The following is a 14,194-nucleotide window of genomic DNA, read 5'->3' on the forward strand; positions in this document are numbered from 1 at the left end:
GAATTCCACCCCCATAGCCGCGCGTATGCACCGGCCCGAGCCGCATACGGCCACTCTGCAACGTAAATTCCGACGTGCCGGTTTTTCCCGACCCTCCGTGGCGACCCCGCGCAAGGAACACCTGATGATAACGCGTGTCCGTTCGAATTTGGACGCCGACGAGCCCTTGAAATATTTCATGCCGGAACGTCCGTGGAAAATGCGCTTCTACCTTTGAATTCTTTATGGTCCCTCAAAGAGAAACGCTGGGGTGGTTGCTCTTGAAATACCGAGTTCAGAGGGTCAGCTAATATCATTCTTATTTCATCTCTGACCGTACAGCGAAAGTTGGATACCTTTTGTCGAATTCGTAGTTTATCGCGTGCTTTGGTAACTGTTTCTTCACAGGTTCTCAGTGGTCAACCGGACTGTGGATTTTTAGGCGAAATTGAAATTCCTAAAATCGATTGTGGGAAACAAAAATTAATTTTTCTGTTAACGGATTTAATGAATCGAAAATAATGTATCATCACTCGACAGCGGATCTTTATGGAAAATAATAATTTTCGTAAGTGTCTACGTAAGTGTTTACTTCCATCTTGAATAATTTTATGCATTCGTAAATAATGTAATCAAATTGTTAATTTTTCCTAATCGTGTTACCGTTTCGTGTTTCACCTATTCACAAATGCATAAAATTCACAGTATAATCGTTTCATTGAAATTTATCTCATATCTGCACAGTTTTGTAATTTGCTTGTTCATATTAGTAACGAATGCATAAAAATCTACAGTTTAGCGCTATAAAATAGCGCTTTAATACAAATTGGGTTGTATAGTCAGTAGTGTCCTAAACGTACTGTTCTCGATCGGTACACAAAATACAGATTCTATTTTTGAACACGTATACTTTCTTGATCCCCGTACCCGCTCGCACCAGTGAATATTTGATAAATTCTAAGAAGAGGACGAAAACGTAGCTGTCACGGTAGAAGTCCTCCAGAATTTATACCTCATGGATAAACTTCTACCGAGCAGACTCGTTCGCTTCGAGAATGTTTATTCCCCTGCGTCAAGGATGCTGATCAAATTCAAACCGATCTCGGTATCCAAGATTTATTAACACGCCGCAAATAAAGCGATAAATTATCGCCTGGTCGATGCAAGATTAAAACCCAAAGATTACCTGAATGAAAGTAATGATTCATCCGCAGTGGCAAATAGAATTGAATTCTTCGTATCTACCTGGTGTATCTAATTTATGAGACATTCGCGTAGATTATTTCGACTGTTTCGAGACGTACTATACATTTATTTTGAAGATGTGGCAGTACAGACATTGGAATTCTATGCAGCCAAATATTTTTGGCGACAGTGCGGAATAACGTCTCGATTCGTCTTCGTATCACGTTCCGACATAATTCATAACGTCTCTGTTACTGGAGCGTACCTTTTAATTGTCAGAAATCGAGGAAATTGCACGATCATTTCGTTCCGCAGCGAATAAATTCGAGCGGAAATGAGCGAAGTCGTCATCCCGCCGGTTTCGAAACGCGTCGATGAAAACGCGGGCCTTTAAAAGCGAATTGAAAACTGTTCCTCGGCCAGACAGGGCTCGAAATTGATGAGAAAAGCCTCCGGTTTTCTCTCGGAGCGACATCGGCGGCTGCGGGGTATCGCGATGTTTGCGGACACGCATCATTTCATTCATTTGCGAGGAGCTATCGGTGTCCACGCACGAGCTGCCACTTCCATTTGCCCGTATGAATTCGCGCGCTCATGATTGCGTAATAAACGCGCGGCCTTCGAAAAAAAGCAATTCATAAATATTTATCGTGGAGCCCGGTGCCTGGAAAACCGTTTCGAAACGAGCCGAAACGGTATTACGTCGCCGCCGCGGTCGAACGACGAAAATGGGAGGCTCGTTCGATCGTTGCGTAACACGGGATAATTATAATAATTATCGGCGACGAATCGAGCGAGACCGTCGCCGCGGAGCGAGATAGAGCAAGGGTGAGAAGGAAGGGGTTGGAGAAGAGGAGCTGGAACACACCGATGCGCAAATATTTGGCGAGTTTTGCAGTCGATATTCCGTGCGCGGTCGACTATTTTTGTTGACCGTTCGAACTATCGAAGATCGTCCGTCTGTTCCCCTTGCGCACACACCGAGATTTCCGCGGGAAAACAATGCCGGAAAGTTTGCAGATACGCGGCCGGCTCTGCAATCGGACTTCATGGAGATTTATCGGAGGAGGAGCCCCGCGGACTTGGGTAGCCGTGTCGGCGTTTACAGCGACCCGGCGAGAGAGAACGCTTTGCCAACCGTCGTCCCCGGGAAATGAAACAAATTACTCGATAATCAACGGCCTCCGCGAACTTTCTGCGCGAGCACACCGGAAAAACGACCGCGAGCCTCCAATCCGTATCTCTTTTAAACTTCCGACAGAAAAATTAAGCGAAACGCTGTCTGCGGTGTTGAAAACATTTTTGTTAGAACGGTTTCAAATGCGTATAGAAAAGCGCTATATTCTATAATAGAATCAAGGTACGCACAATAACCAGATGAAAATTATACAAATTTCCACAGTTTCATTCGTTGTTCCACTATTTTAACACTTTCTATTTTACGCCTGATATTAATGCTTCGACTGCGGATATTTATACAAAATAAAAATTGTCCAACTTAATTGTAAGAAACAGAAATAATATTAGAAGAAGTATCTCATTTTTCAATAATTTTAATCAATCGAAGGGAAGTCAGCAATGATCATAAATTTTGCGTCTACGTTTTTATATTTTTTCTACTCCTTTTTATAATAATTGCATAAAATCCAGTCTACTGATAATATTTCTACAATCTTGCGTAGAATGTTGTTTCAGGCAGTATTTATTTATTTATTTTTTCTTTAAACGAGCAATACTTATCGCGTCATCAATAATTGCGCGACAGGATTACGCTTTGCATACGATCAGCGAGAGAATCGCTGAAGCAATTACCACCATAAATTCTATCTTCTCCGATCCTGTTGAAACATCGCTGAAAAACCAGATAAACAGCATCCATCGATTTCACTGAATTTTTCTGGCCCGAGTCGCGGCGGAGCGTGTTAAGAGACACGCTCGGCTGACATTGTCGAGATTTATTCTCGGAATCGGGAATTAGCATGAGCGGCTTGTGAAAAAGAACGGCAGATTGCTTCTCTGTAACACGAAGCTCACAGACAGCGTGTTAAGTAACATTCTGTAGCGTTTAAATAGCTGTCCGGGCGACAAACATGCAGATTGCCTGGGGGACGAGCTGACGGCGAACCGAACACATTCGGTACAAAGTCAATTTGAAATTTATTAAAAGATAATCACCGGGGAAAGGAAGCGGTTCGTTCTCGCGAGAAATTCCGGCGCGGCGGGAAGAGGATGGGCGCGGTGCGAAGGGGGTGGGCAGCGGGTCGTTAAGCCTGCCAGTTTTTTCGGCATCAAATTATCCGTCAGGCTCGCAGCCTGCTAGCTCTCATTAAGCCCTTTTGCGCCGTCTCGCGAGAGAGAACAGCAGAAGGAGAGGAAGAGAGAGAGAGAGAGAGAGAGAGAGAGAGAGAGAGAGAGAGAGAGAGAGAAAGCGGTGCAACGACACACTCGACCGGCCGCTGCTGGCGTGGATTGGATTTTATGAAGATTTATCGGTACATGCCGCGGGAATTCCGCCAGTGTGCAAGGCCGAGACGAGCTTAAGTCGAGACCAACAAGAACTGGTCAACTAGGATAGAAGAAAGGGAACTTGCAGACCAGACGACGTGTAGGTGGCAGCCATTTCAGATGCGAGCACGAGAAAAATCCGTCCGGCCGTCTGACGACTCAATTAACACCCTTTTCCTGCTTCAACCGTCGCAAGACGCATGCTTCTGACGACTTCGCGGTAGCTATTTTGCTAGATACATATCTAGCTAGGAGCTTCTATATTCAAAGCTAGCCATTCAAATCCTCGCACATTTAGTTTTTACACATTTTTTTTCAGTTAGCACACACCTTCTTCTTTAATCCTCGCTAGACCGATGCTTTTGAGGATTTCGTGGCGGGTATTTTACTAGATTCATATCTAGCTTCAAGCTTTTAGTTTTATAGCTACGTGGAAGCTGTACTAGATTCATTCAAATACGCACCTCTTTTTACCGTACTTTTTGAAGTACTTCTTGGAAGTTAATATTAATCTCGTTGAACCTAACACTGATACCTAGTAATGTAAACTGGCTAATAAAATGTTACAATTTGAAACAATTTAAAACCATCTCCACAGCTTATCTTAATACTCAATGCCAAGACATTTTTGACGAAAATGTAACAGAGCATGTTTACGTTGATTTATAATTCGATTTATTAATTTACTCAACATATTTTTTAATGTATTTCTACTAGACTCGTAAAAATTAAAATTAATTAGCAGAAGCTAAATAGTCAAATAACAACGTTTATACTATGAGTCCAAACGGGGACTCGAACGCCGCTGAGCGAGTGTTAATGGAGTTTCGATATTTTGGTTTTACGTACCATTTATTTATAGAAAACCTTCAGTTCATGATCGACTGAAAGAATCGATTCGGAAAGCACCAAACAGTAAAATGCTTCTAGTTATTTTATTTAAAGAAAAACCCCGAGCTCCATTGATATGGTTTCAATTGCTATTAAATTCCCATTAAAAAGATCTGTCCGTTTTCTTTCGCTGGTACTCACCTGACCCAGATCCCTGCTAATTGACTTTCCGTTTCCGCGATAAACTAAATCTCTTCGAGCAAAAAAGCCCAGTGAAACAGCAAAAATTTTGGAAAGCCACTAGACTAGACGATTACCCTGATTCCCGTTCATCGTTGGAAAACTGGCAATCACAAACAATCAGAAAAGTGTAACATATGGACGGAAATCGAGCTGGGCGTAATTTAATCCTCGCTAGTTTTTCCTGTCGTTTTGACATGGTTCGTTTCTGGAAAAGTGGCTCCATCTGCGCGTCGATTTTTCCATTTCGAAAGGAGGAATTTACAATTGTAGTTGACTTTTTTTTACCATTGTTTTCATTTGACACCGAGAGGCAAACTGAATTGGGAAAACGAGAAGCGGATCAGTGTTAACAAGCTCGTTCGACGGAATCGTTAGGTTATCTTTCTTTTTTTTTTTTTAATGGCAATTCGAACGAATAGAAGATAATAGACAAGGGGGAGAGGAAGCGCCGACAATAAAGCGGAGATTGCCCGGTTATTAAATAAATTACTCCCGGCATCGGCAAGTATCTATCAACGTTACAGGCATCCTATCGCCTAATGAACCGCGAAACTTATGTACATATTAATCGCGGGTTTTATCGGAGTCTTAATTTGCCGCGAACATGTCGCCTTTGACGAGTCGCGGTGAACAGCTTCATTAACCGCACGGCATCGGCTTTCCTCCGGCTTTAAAAAGTGGCTTTACCGTGCCCCATTGCTAATCCATATTTTTCTCCATCCCCTTTTGTCTGTGTTTTCGCGATCGTGTCGCGGATCCCGTCAATTATTTCGTAATTTATTCATCGGCAACGTTGCCGTACCGTTTCGCTGCTCCGACCACCAGAAAATAACGTAAAAGTGTTTCGAATAACATTTTTAGCACGGTCATTGCATGTATCAAAATTCAGAGAACAATTTTTTTGTTTTGTTTTGGGAAACTGTCTCACATTTCATAGAACATTCGAATAAAAATGCAGAAAATATAACGTTTCAAATATCAACTTTTCATATTGTTTCAATTTCAACTTATATGCAATCAATTTTATCAATTTCATTTCACCGCGATTTATTCTCCTTTAACCCTAGAAAGATAACCATATGACAACGTACGTAAAAGATAACCATACGCTTCAGAGGCGCATGCTTTTCTAAGGCGTCAATTTTATACTAACAATGGATATTTATTTAAGTTAATCTAGTCATTTTAAAGGTTTGGCATTATTGTAAAAATAAAATGCATTTATATTATATTTTTTTATATTTTAAGTAATTTTAAACTTAAATCACTAGACCTCTATGAAAAATTAACAAAAATCAACGGTCTTCGCAGGCGCCTCTGCGACGTAGGTTATCTTTCTCGGGTTAAGTAGACAGAGTTTGGAACGACAATTTCTGGAACACGGTCTGGAAACACAGAATCCTCGCGATAATGAAAGTTGAGACCCCGGGTATGAAATTGCAGGCTTATTAATTGATCGGTCGAACGAGGTGATCGAGCACGCCGGGCATTCGACTCGCGAGAGCAGCGAGTTAATGAGAATCCGATTATTCACACTCATTTTCTTGGACAGGCGAAAGCCGGCTACAAAGTAGCCCGACAAATTCCGATAATTATTCGGCCGCACGTTTTGATAATGATCTTCCCAAGGACACGGTCGGCAGTCATTAGCCCGGCTGCGCAGCTCGTGTAGGTATTATCGTTTCAATGAACAGCAGAATGCACGGGTTATTAACCCGCGCGTGTAATAGCCGCGAATTAACATCGTAATTTGATCATCGTTAGAGTTGCCCAATTAAGGGTGTCCTCTTTCCAAAGTACGACAACGTCCTATAAGAAAATGGGGACTTCTTCTTCGCAAGAAACAGGGTTACTTCCTGACGCCCAGCGCCGCCGAACTTTCATATTACTCTTAGCGAGCCTCCACTAATTATTTCCGATAGCAGGGGGATGAGAAAAAGCAAAGGATTTCTTCTCGGAACTTTCCGGTCAACTTTTCATCTTCAGACCGTCGCCATCGGTCACTCGTACCTTGAAATATCGTCATACGAGTCCTTCTGATTTCGAGAACTTTTATAGAGGACAAGGGGAGGTATCTCAACCCTCGTAAAAGAACTTCGTTTGTTCCATGGCTAACAAAATTCGATCGGTCCATGACCACCGACGGCAATGGTAATAACACAAGCATATGGTCGATAAAACAACGCCGCGTGCCGGAAAGAAGAATTACTCGGGTCGAACGCGGGCCTCTCATTTGCTCAATGATTACTCTATCGACCACCCCTGACCACGACACCCTGTCGAGCCTAATATCGGACCATGGCTACCAGCTGTATCAATGAAACATATATAGAACACATAAATTTCGTGGAACTCGCGCACGCCGTGTCTGATCATGACCCGCCGTTTCTACTTGTCATGATATACAATTTAGCAAATGTTTATTTAGAATTTTCGTTGTTAACAGATTAATTTTTCGATTTGGAAATAAAATTACTGTGGTAGACTGTTCTGTCTAGATTATATTAAAAACAACATTTGTATCGATTCCTTATACGGTTCTCGAAATAAAAATTCATAAATGGAGTACGTTTTCACGGTCCTGTTTCATGCGTTTTCATGACAGCGAAGGTTTCATGAATAAATTAGAAGTCGGCAAAGCGGTGGCTTAAAGGTCTCCTAATCTTGCTTGAACTATGTATCATTTTAGTCTGAAAAGAGTCAAAGTAGAACCGCAACCCGTTTCAGTGACAATTTCTCAATGGCATTATTAATTCCTCCTCTCAAAAAATACTTTCGCGATTGTCAGACATGTTCCACATTTTCCTTTTGAAGTAGTGAAACTAAAATTAGCCCCCGTTTCAGTGTCAGTTTAATTAGGTTCGAATCCTAGCAGCGTAAGACACATGTTCGAAAATCTCAGACTTAATTCTTAAAATGTAAAAATGTTAAAAACGCAAGTGAAATAAATTATAAAGACACTGTAAATTATCTTAACAATAAATTTGGTCAGTGACACATGTTTAAAAAAAATTCTTTTCAGCAAATTCGTGTAGCCGGTCTTGCAACTAATGCGATCGCACTGTAAAATTTAATCAGCGTCGAGGTGGCTCCAAGGCGATCAGAAATTCGAGCATAGAGAGCGAGAGAGAGAGAGAGAGAAAGAGAGAAAGGAAGAAACAGAGAAAAGGGAGAAAAGAGAGGGAGACAGAGGTGAAAGAGAACGGCCGGTGAAATTATTTTTTTTCCGAGCCGAACGAAGGCTGGTCGAGGTTTCGTGGCGGACAGTAAAATTGCGGTCGGTCCGGAACGTTGACGCGGGCAGACCGCAGTTTCTAACCGAGCGGAACGAAAATATCGGTGCGCCGTCCAAGTGCATGGCCAATTAAATATCGTCGATGCGCGTGTATGGTTGGCCGCAGAGTTCGGCGTAGACGTTCGTCACTTTTTCGGCGACCTTCGAGCGACCGTGGCTGGGACCCGAAAAATAATATTTTAATAACAGCGCGACGAGTCCTGGTCTCCGTATTCATTCCGGCAGGCGAGCCTCAAAGGGCCGAATTGCAAATATTCCCTTCGGCACCAACGCTTAATATACCACCCACGCGAGCGAAGTTCCTTTCAAGCTAATTATCGCGATTCCACGGCGATTCTTCGTCGCTGGGCCCTGTTTCCGATCGAGACTGTTTAACATGGTTGTAAGAGTCCTGTACCACTGATACATGTCATTTCTGGGAAACAGGGGTGGCTGTTTTGTTTCGAATTACAGTAATTTCTTTAAGAGTGTCGCAAAGTTGGAATTAAAAGTGTATTTCAAGGGACCACAAGACACGATTCTTCGAGCCTCGCGGGTCGCCTTTATAGTTGCCGACGTCTCGTAAGACAGACAGAGAGAGAGAGAGAGAGAGAGAGAGAGAGAGAGAGAGAGAGAGAGAGAGAGAAATTCGGGGCAATCGCTAAAGAGGCAGCGACTAACTGTATATTAATATAAATACATAGTAATGCTAGAATAAAAACGATGATTGAACTTTTTTATTTCTAATTTTTTTAAAAGCAATTCAGAGGCCACATGCTATGATTTGAAGGCAATTCGGAGGCCACATACCACGATTCGAAGACAATTCGGAGGCCACATGCCACGATTCGAAGACGATTCAAAGGCAATTCGGAGGCCACATGGCATGATTTTCTCCGCAGTTTTTCGTACCTGACTCACACCTAAACAGACTACTTTGTGTTGTCTTCTGGGAATTCTAGACAAAGGAGCCGCGGCACGTGCCGCATCATATGCTTGACTGACTCCGACACCTTCGCATCGGCGTAGCGAGAAATCGGTAAATCACATAGGCATAGTAATAGTACCGTGACACTCATGGCACAACAAGATTGTGACACTCGTGAAGAAATTTCTGTAATTGTTACATTGATGTGATGTGTTTAGTACTTCATGAATTTCTTTAAGTGATTTGGAATGCGTGTTAGCTGTCATTTGAAATTATTAAGTATTATTAATTAATACTTAGCCGTTTGCGTTGAGACTTTACTGTTTCCATTAGTAGTTCTTTCTTATTGTTGTGGTTGATACTTCTGTATTCTTAATAAATTTGATATTTAAGTAAGAAAATCTGTGGGCTTGGAATTTAGTTTTTAACCTAAACTATTCGCCATTGTTATTGAACAATTTACCAAACAACTTTTAATTATATCATTTTCAACCTCTTTTACAATTATCGCGGTAAGGGGCTATAAATTTAGAAATGGAAATTTAATTTTGAATTAGGCGCTACGTTTAGTTCGGTCCGCTGCCAATAGTGCCTTTATGCGCTGACTTCACATTGTTTGAAGGATTCTACGCGTCAAATATCACACGGCAAATGTCATCGGAAGTAAGTACAAAGAACGTTTGTAATACGAGTCAGTCTATGTACCTGTAAGTAAGTGCAAAGAACGTTTGTAATACGAGTCAGTCTATGTACCTGTTTTCTAAAAAGTGCGCGTTGTCAACAAATTCTTTAGTTTATATATACGTCGTGGTTAACTTCGTATCATATACAGCGCACATCTGTACCAAAGTCGGCCATAGTGAAAAGTTTAGAGGACCACACAATCGTCGATTAGGTAAGATATTTAATATTATATTATCTATTCCATTTTCTCTCTCCGGAGACCGTAGATACCAAAAGAGAATATTGGATGAACGCGACGCAATCAGTCGTGACTTTATAAATACGAATCGGGCGAAATAGAGCATGCAGTTTTGAGTATTAATAATCGGAAGAGTTCGCTCACCAATGATTGCCACAGTAGAAACACCTAGTTCAATTGCTGATGACTCAGGCGGAACACGTTCTCGAACCGCGAAATCGGTCAGGACGAGTAGAACGGCTGTGGAAGTTCGCTGACGGTAGACACTTTGCGCCAGACAGATATAAATTCCGGGGTAAAACTAGCCAGAAACTTCGGAAGGGGACGTCGAATGACACTGTTCAGCAGCCCTAACCGTTTCGTTTGCAGGTGGTGCGCACTCGCGCCGCGCCCTCTCTCGCCGAAAACTCTAATACCGAATCGCGTTAGCGTATAAACATAACCTTGACATAAACCGGAGTTGGCTTCGAAGATCCCGAAAATCACTTATGAATCGATACATATTCAAATAACGTAGAAAAATAAGCTATTCATTTTTATTGAATTCGTTACACGTGTGAATTAATTCACGGTCTTTTCATCCTAAATAACAATCCTGCGAAAATCGATCTTCGATTTTTCACTCACTTTTCTGCGTGCGAAATAGCCCGATATTAATTATTAATCCATGCACACTACAATAACGTGTTTTAACAAAAATAGAAAGTCCTTTTTTTAAAAAAACAAATAACTTATTTGAAAGTATACAGAGTATTCGAAAAATCATTTTACAGTCGGCAAGAGAGAGAGAGAGAGAGAGAGAGAGAGAGAGAGAGAGAGAGAGAGAGAGAGAGAGAGAGAGATGATTCCTCCCATAAAAGTGATTGCGACACGAAAATATAGAATGAAATTTTTTCATGCAGGGCTTCAATTTTGGGAAAATTGAGTTTGAAACGGATAGTTAACGAATTTTCAAACTCGACCTTTTCGAAAGTGGAACACTTTAGGATTCAATTTAATGTGACGCTCACTCTCTTGCGTGTCGTATCACGATTTTTCAATATAGTATGGTATAAATCGTCTAACCTGGAATAATTATTTGTTTGTGAATTTTTCAAAATTTTCTAAGTGCCAGAATAAAGATTGCTTCTATTGAAAAGATATTAATTCACCGTGAGTGTTACGAACTCTCGAAGTTAATGAACTCTCTTTTTTAAAAAAGTAACTTATTTCAAAGTACGTAATATTCTCCAACTTGTACTAATTTTTCGGTTGCAAAATCTTAAAAAATGTGTGACTAACAGTCTCTGCTCTTGAGGATGCTTTTGTCTACAAGATCAGATTTAAATATTAAAAAATCGTATTTCTCCATCAAACAACCGCCGTTATTGGGAACAATAAATTAAAAAAAAATCTTTCAAGTAGATAATCGAGTTCTAATACGAGGATCGATCGAAAATAAAATAGTTCGAGCCGTCTGGATCAGCAGCTTCTACATCCGTGGCACCGGGCCGGGTTTTCGGGCTGAGGCCGGAATTAAAGGCGCGTAATGCTCGCGGAATTATCGGGCAGAGGGAAGATTTCATTAATACTGCGACGTTGTAATGCCTTGAGTATGTAATTCGCGAAACGGGAACGATTATTGGATGGGATTCATTCGACTCGCGCCGTGTTTCGAGTCCCGGGAATCGAATTTAGCCGGTCTGCACCGTGGCTGCGCCGAGTTTCTCCCGCTTGTAATCGCTAATTACTGCGGAACGATTCATATCTCCGAGATATCTTGACTTCGAAGCAAGATATGGAACGGGAATTGTTTCACAATTGACTGTCACGAACAGCTAATCTACGGAGTTTAATTTTAGGGGGATCGCGGGTCTCGCGCGTATGGAAATGCGCCGCGAGCGCAGCCACGGTTCCTCGCAAACCAATTCCGTTTAACCGCTATTGTTGCGGATTCTGGGACCTGTGCGAAAATATTTACTTGCTGTAGAACGAAGACATATTATAGTATTTCTCCTTCAATAAATTTCCTTGATTTTTTCCGATAAACGGCGGTACCCTAAATAGGTTACCAGTAAGCAGAGTTGAGCAAAAAGTAGTTAACAACTCTTTAGTTATTTGGCAATATTCTATTCTTAATTTGGCAAGAAGTAATCTGATTAATGATTAACGATTATAACTGTTAGTATAACTAATTCATAATAATTTATTATAACTAACGAATTATAATCGTTAATCATTAATCAGATCACTTGTTGCCGAACTCTGTCTATAGGTACACTCAAATGAGGAAGTTATAGATTATCTGAGCGACCATTGTACCTTGAAACTGCAAGAGAAGTTGCGGTGGAACTTTCGTGTACACTTTTGTTTAGCTTCCAACGTGATATGCAAATATTTAGACGAAAGATGAAGCAAAAGTTGAGCTTGTTGTAGACGACAAAAAAGTAGCGTTCAAACAGGAGGCGTGATCACAAGAGTGCTCGGTCTAGAATAATAAAATACTTGAGCATGGTTTTTTATTCATTCACTTTTGCTCCACCATTTTTAACAAATTCTATATGTTTCATAGAGAAGTGTCAAAATAGTTGGAAGCATATTTAACCACGTGAACAAAAAGAAATCGAACACCACCATTTTTCATGTTTCATTAACGAGAAACGGATGCCGGTTGATTTTTCACTCTACGGAAGGCACAAAGAATAATAAACTTATCGCCTCTCGAGAAAAATGTGGCTAACGCAGAATATTTCCCAGCGAATAAACGGGTCCAAAATAATTTCAGTGGTGAGTGCGTGCTCGGTTCTTGATCGTAACGTTGGTTCCGCGCTATCGAGGTCTTCAGTTGGCTAAATACGAAAATGAAATAGGACAAAGGGTCTGGTTACCGGGCGACCTTGAGCAGCGTGTATTTCCCGCGGTATTTCGAGCGACTCCCTGGTACTTCATTTCCATACGTAACAATAAACTGCAATTACAGAGTACGGTAACACCAGCGGCGTACACGAAACCGCGCGGGCTCGAGCGCGCGCGCACACGTACAACGTTAAACGTGTTCCACGTAGACGTAGGTCCGCAATTATAGCGCAACTGCGATCTGAAACAATCGCGGATAACAACGTTATCATTTTCATCCGGGCCGCGCTCACCGGAAGCGGTTCCCTGGATTATCGGTCCGGCGTCGTTAAAGAACTTGTAACAAAATATTGACGCGTTATCCGGCGGCGTGTCCCGAATGGAAAATATCGATTCCCGCGGGGGAAACGCGTTTCCCCGGCCGATGGAAAAGGAACTTTCCTCTCTGCCCCTTTTGTCAATAACGAACGGCGCGGAGAGGGCCGGCGTGCTCGCTCTCTTAATTCGTCGCCCTATATAATACTTGGGACGCGTGGTAACAGAGCGCCCGCCGAGGCCGTCCAATAATATGCCGTGGAAATTCAATTAAACTTGCCCAACTTCATAATTGCGTCGCGTTCTCTCCCCGTACCTTTTATCTTTATTTCGGCCGCGCGAGAAACTTTTCGGCTCGCGCGACCGAAACAATTTCGCCGCGCTGTTGCCTCGAACTCGCCTCGTCTCGCCGCCACGATTCGCCTCGCCTCGTCTCGCCTCGCCGCGGCTCGCGTCGCGATTATGTCGCAGCCACGCCGCCGCGCCGTCGGCTCGATTGTTTTTTCTCTTTTGTCCCGCTTTTTCAGCCGAGCTTTCGTCGCGCGTCCTTCATCGTTCCCGTCTTTCCCCGACGCGTGTTTACTTTCGATCGAGTTACCGCCGCCGCGGACACGCTCGCGCGAACTCGTTCCGCCGGCCTGTTTCCCAGCGGATTTTCGAGCTACGTTCGTTTTCGACGAACTTCGCAACTATCGGCGATTCTTTTGTATTCGTCGCCTCCTGTTCTCCTCTCGTTATAAGCTTAGACCTGCATCGGCGCATCGAGCCTTTCGGGACAAAAATCAAATTTTATGTCCTCGGCCAAGTCGAGCGTTCCACGTGTCTTTTGGGAGCAATCGGTTTAAGTGGCGTGCTTCGGAACGGTATTGTTGGTTCGGGCGTTCGTAAACTGTTATGGCAACCGTGAATTTCGTTGGAACACGTTGATATCGGTGTGACGCGTTTAGATCGGTTTTGTTGCTAGAAACCTTTCACCATTTTCCCCGATGTTCTATTAAACATTTCAACGTTTCATTTTGTTCGTCCCTCGTTTCGTTCTAAAATGAAGAAATGAAAACGCGTGTTTTGTTTCTCTGAACGTTGAGATGTACCTGAAAGCATCGGAATGCGTGCCTCGTAACAGAATCTACCGAATCTAGCCGTATTATGCAACGCAAATAAGGAACAAATTCAACGG

At 42.3% G+C, this 14,194-nt stretch overlaps 1 long non-coding RNA gene across 1 annotated transcript in view; it reads left to right on the forward strand.

The window, feature by feature from the left end:
* The first annotated feature begins 9,596 nt into the window (after nucleotides 1-9,596).
* The window catches only part of LOC117220093 (uncharacterized), a 175,128-nt gene continuing 170,530 nt past the window's right edge, over nucleotides 9,597-14,194 (forward strand). The window contains exon 1 of the long non-coding RNA XR_004490176.2: nucleotides 9,597-9,840. This is a non-coding gene — a long non-coding RNA (uncharacterized LOC117220093). The remainder of the gene's footprint in view (nucleotides 9,841-14,194) is intronic.

The sequence above is a fragment of the Megalopta genalis genome, chromosome 10 (assembly GCF_051020955.1).
Source record: "Megalopta genalis isolate 19385.01 chromosome 10, iyMegGena1_principal, whole genome shotgun sequence".
NCBI lineage: Eukaryota > Metazoa > Arthropoda > Insecta > Hymenoptera > Halictidae > Megalopta > Megalopta genalis.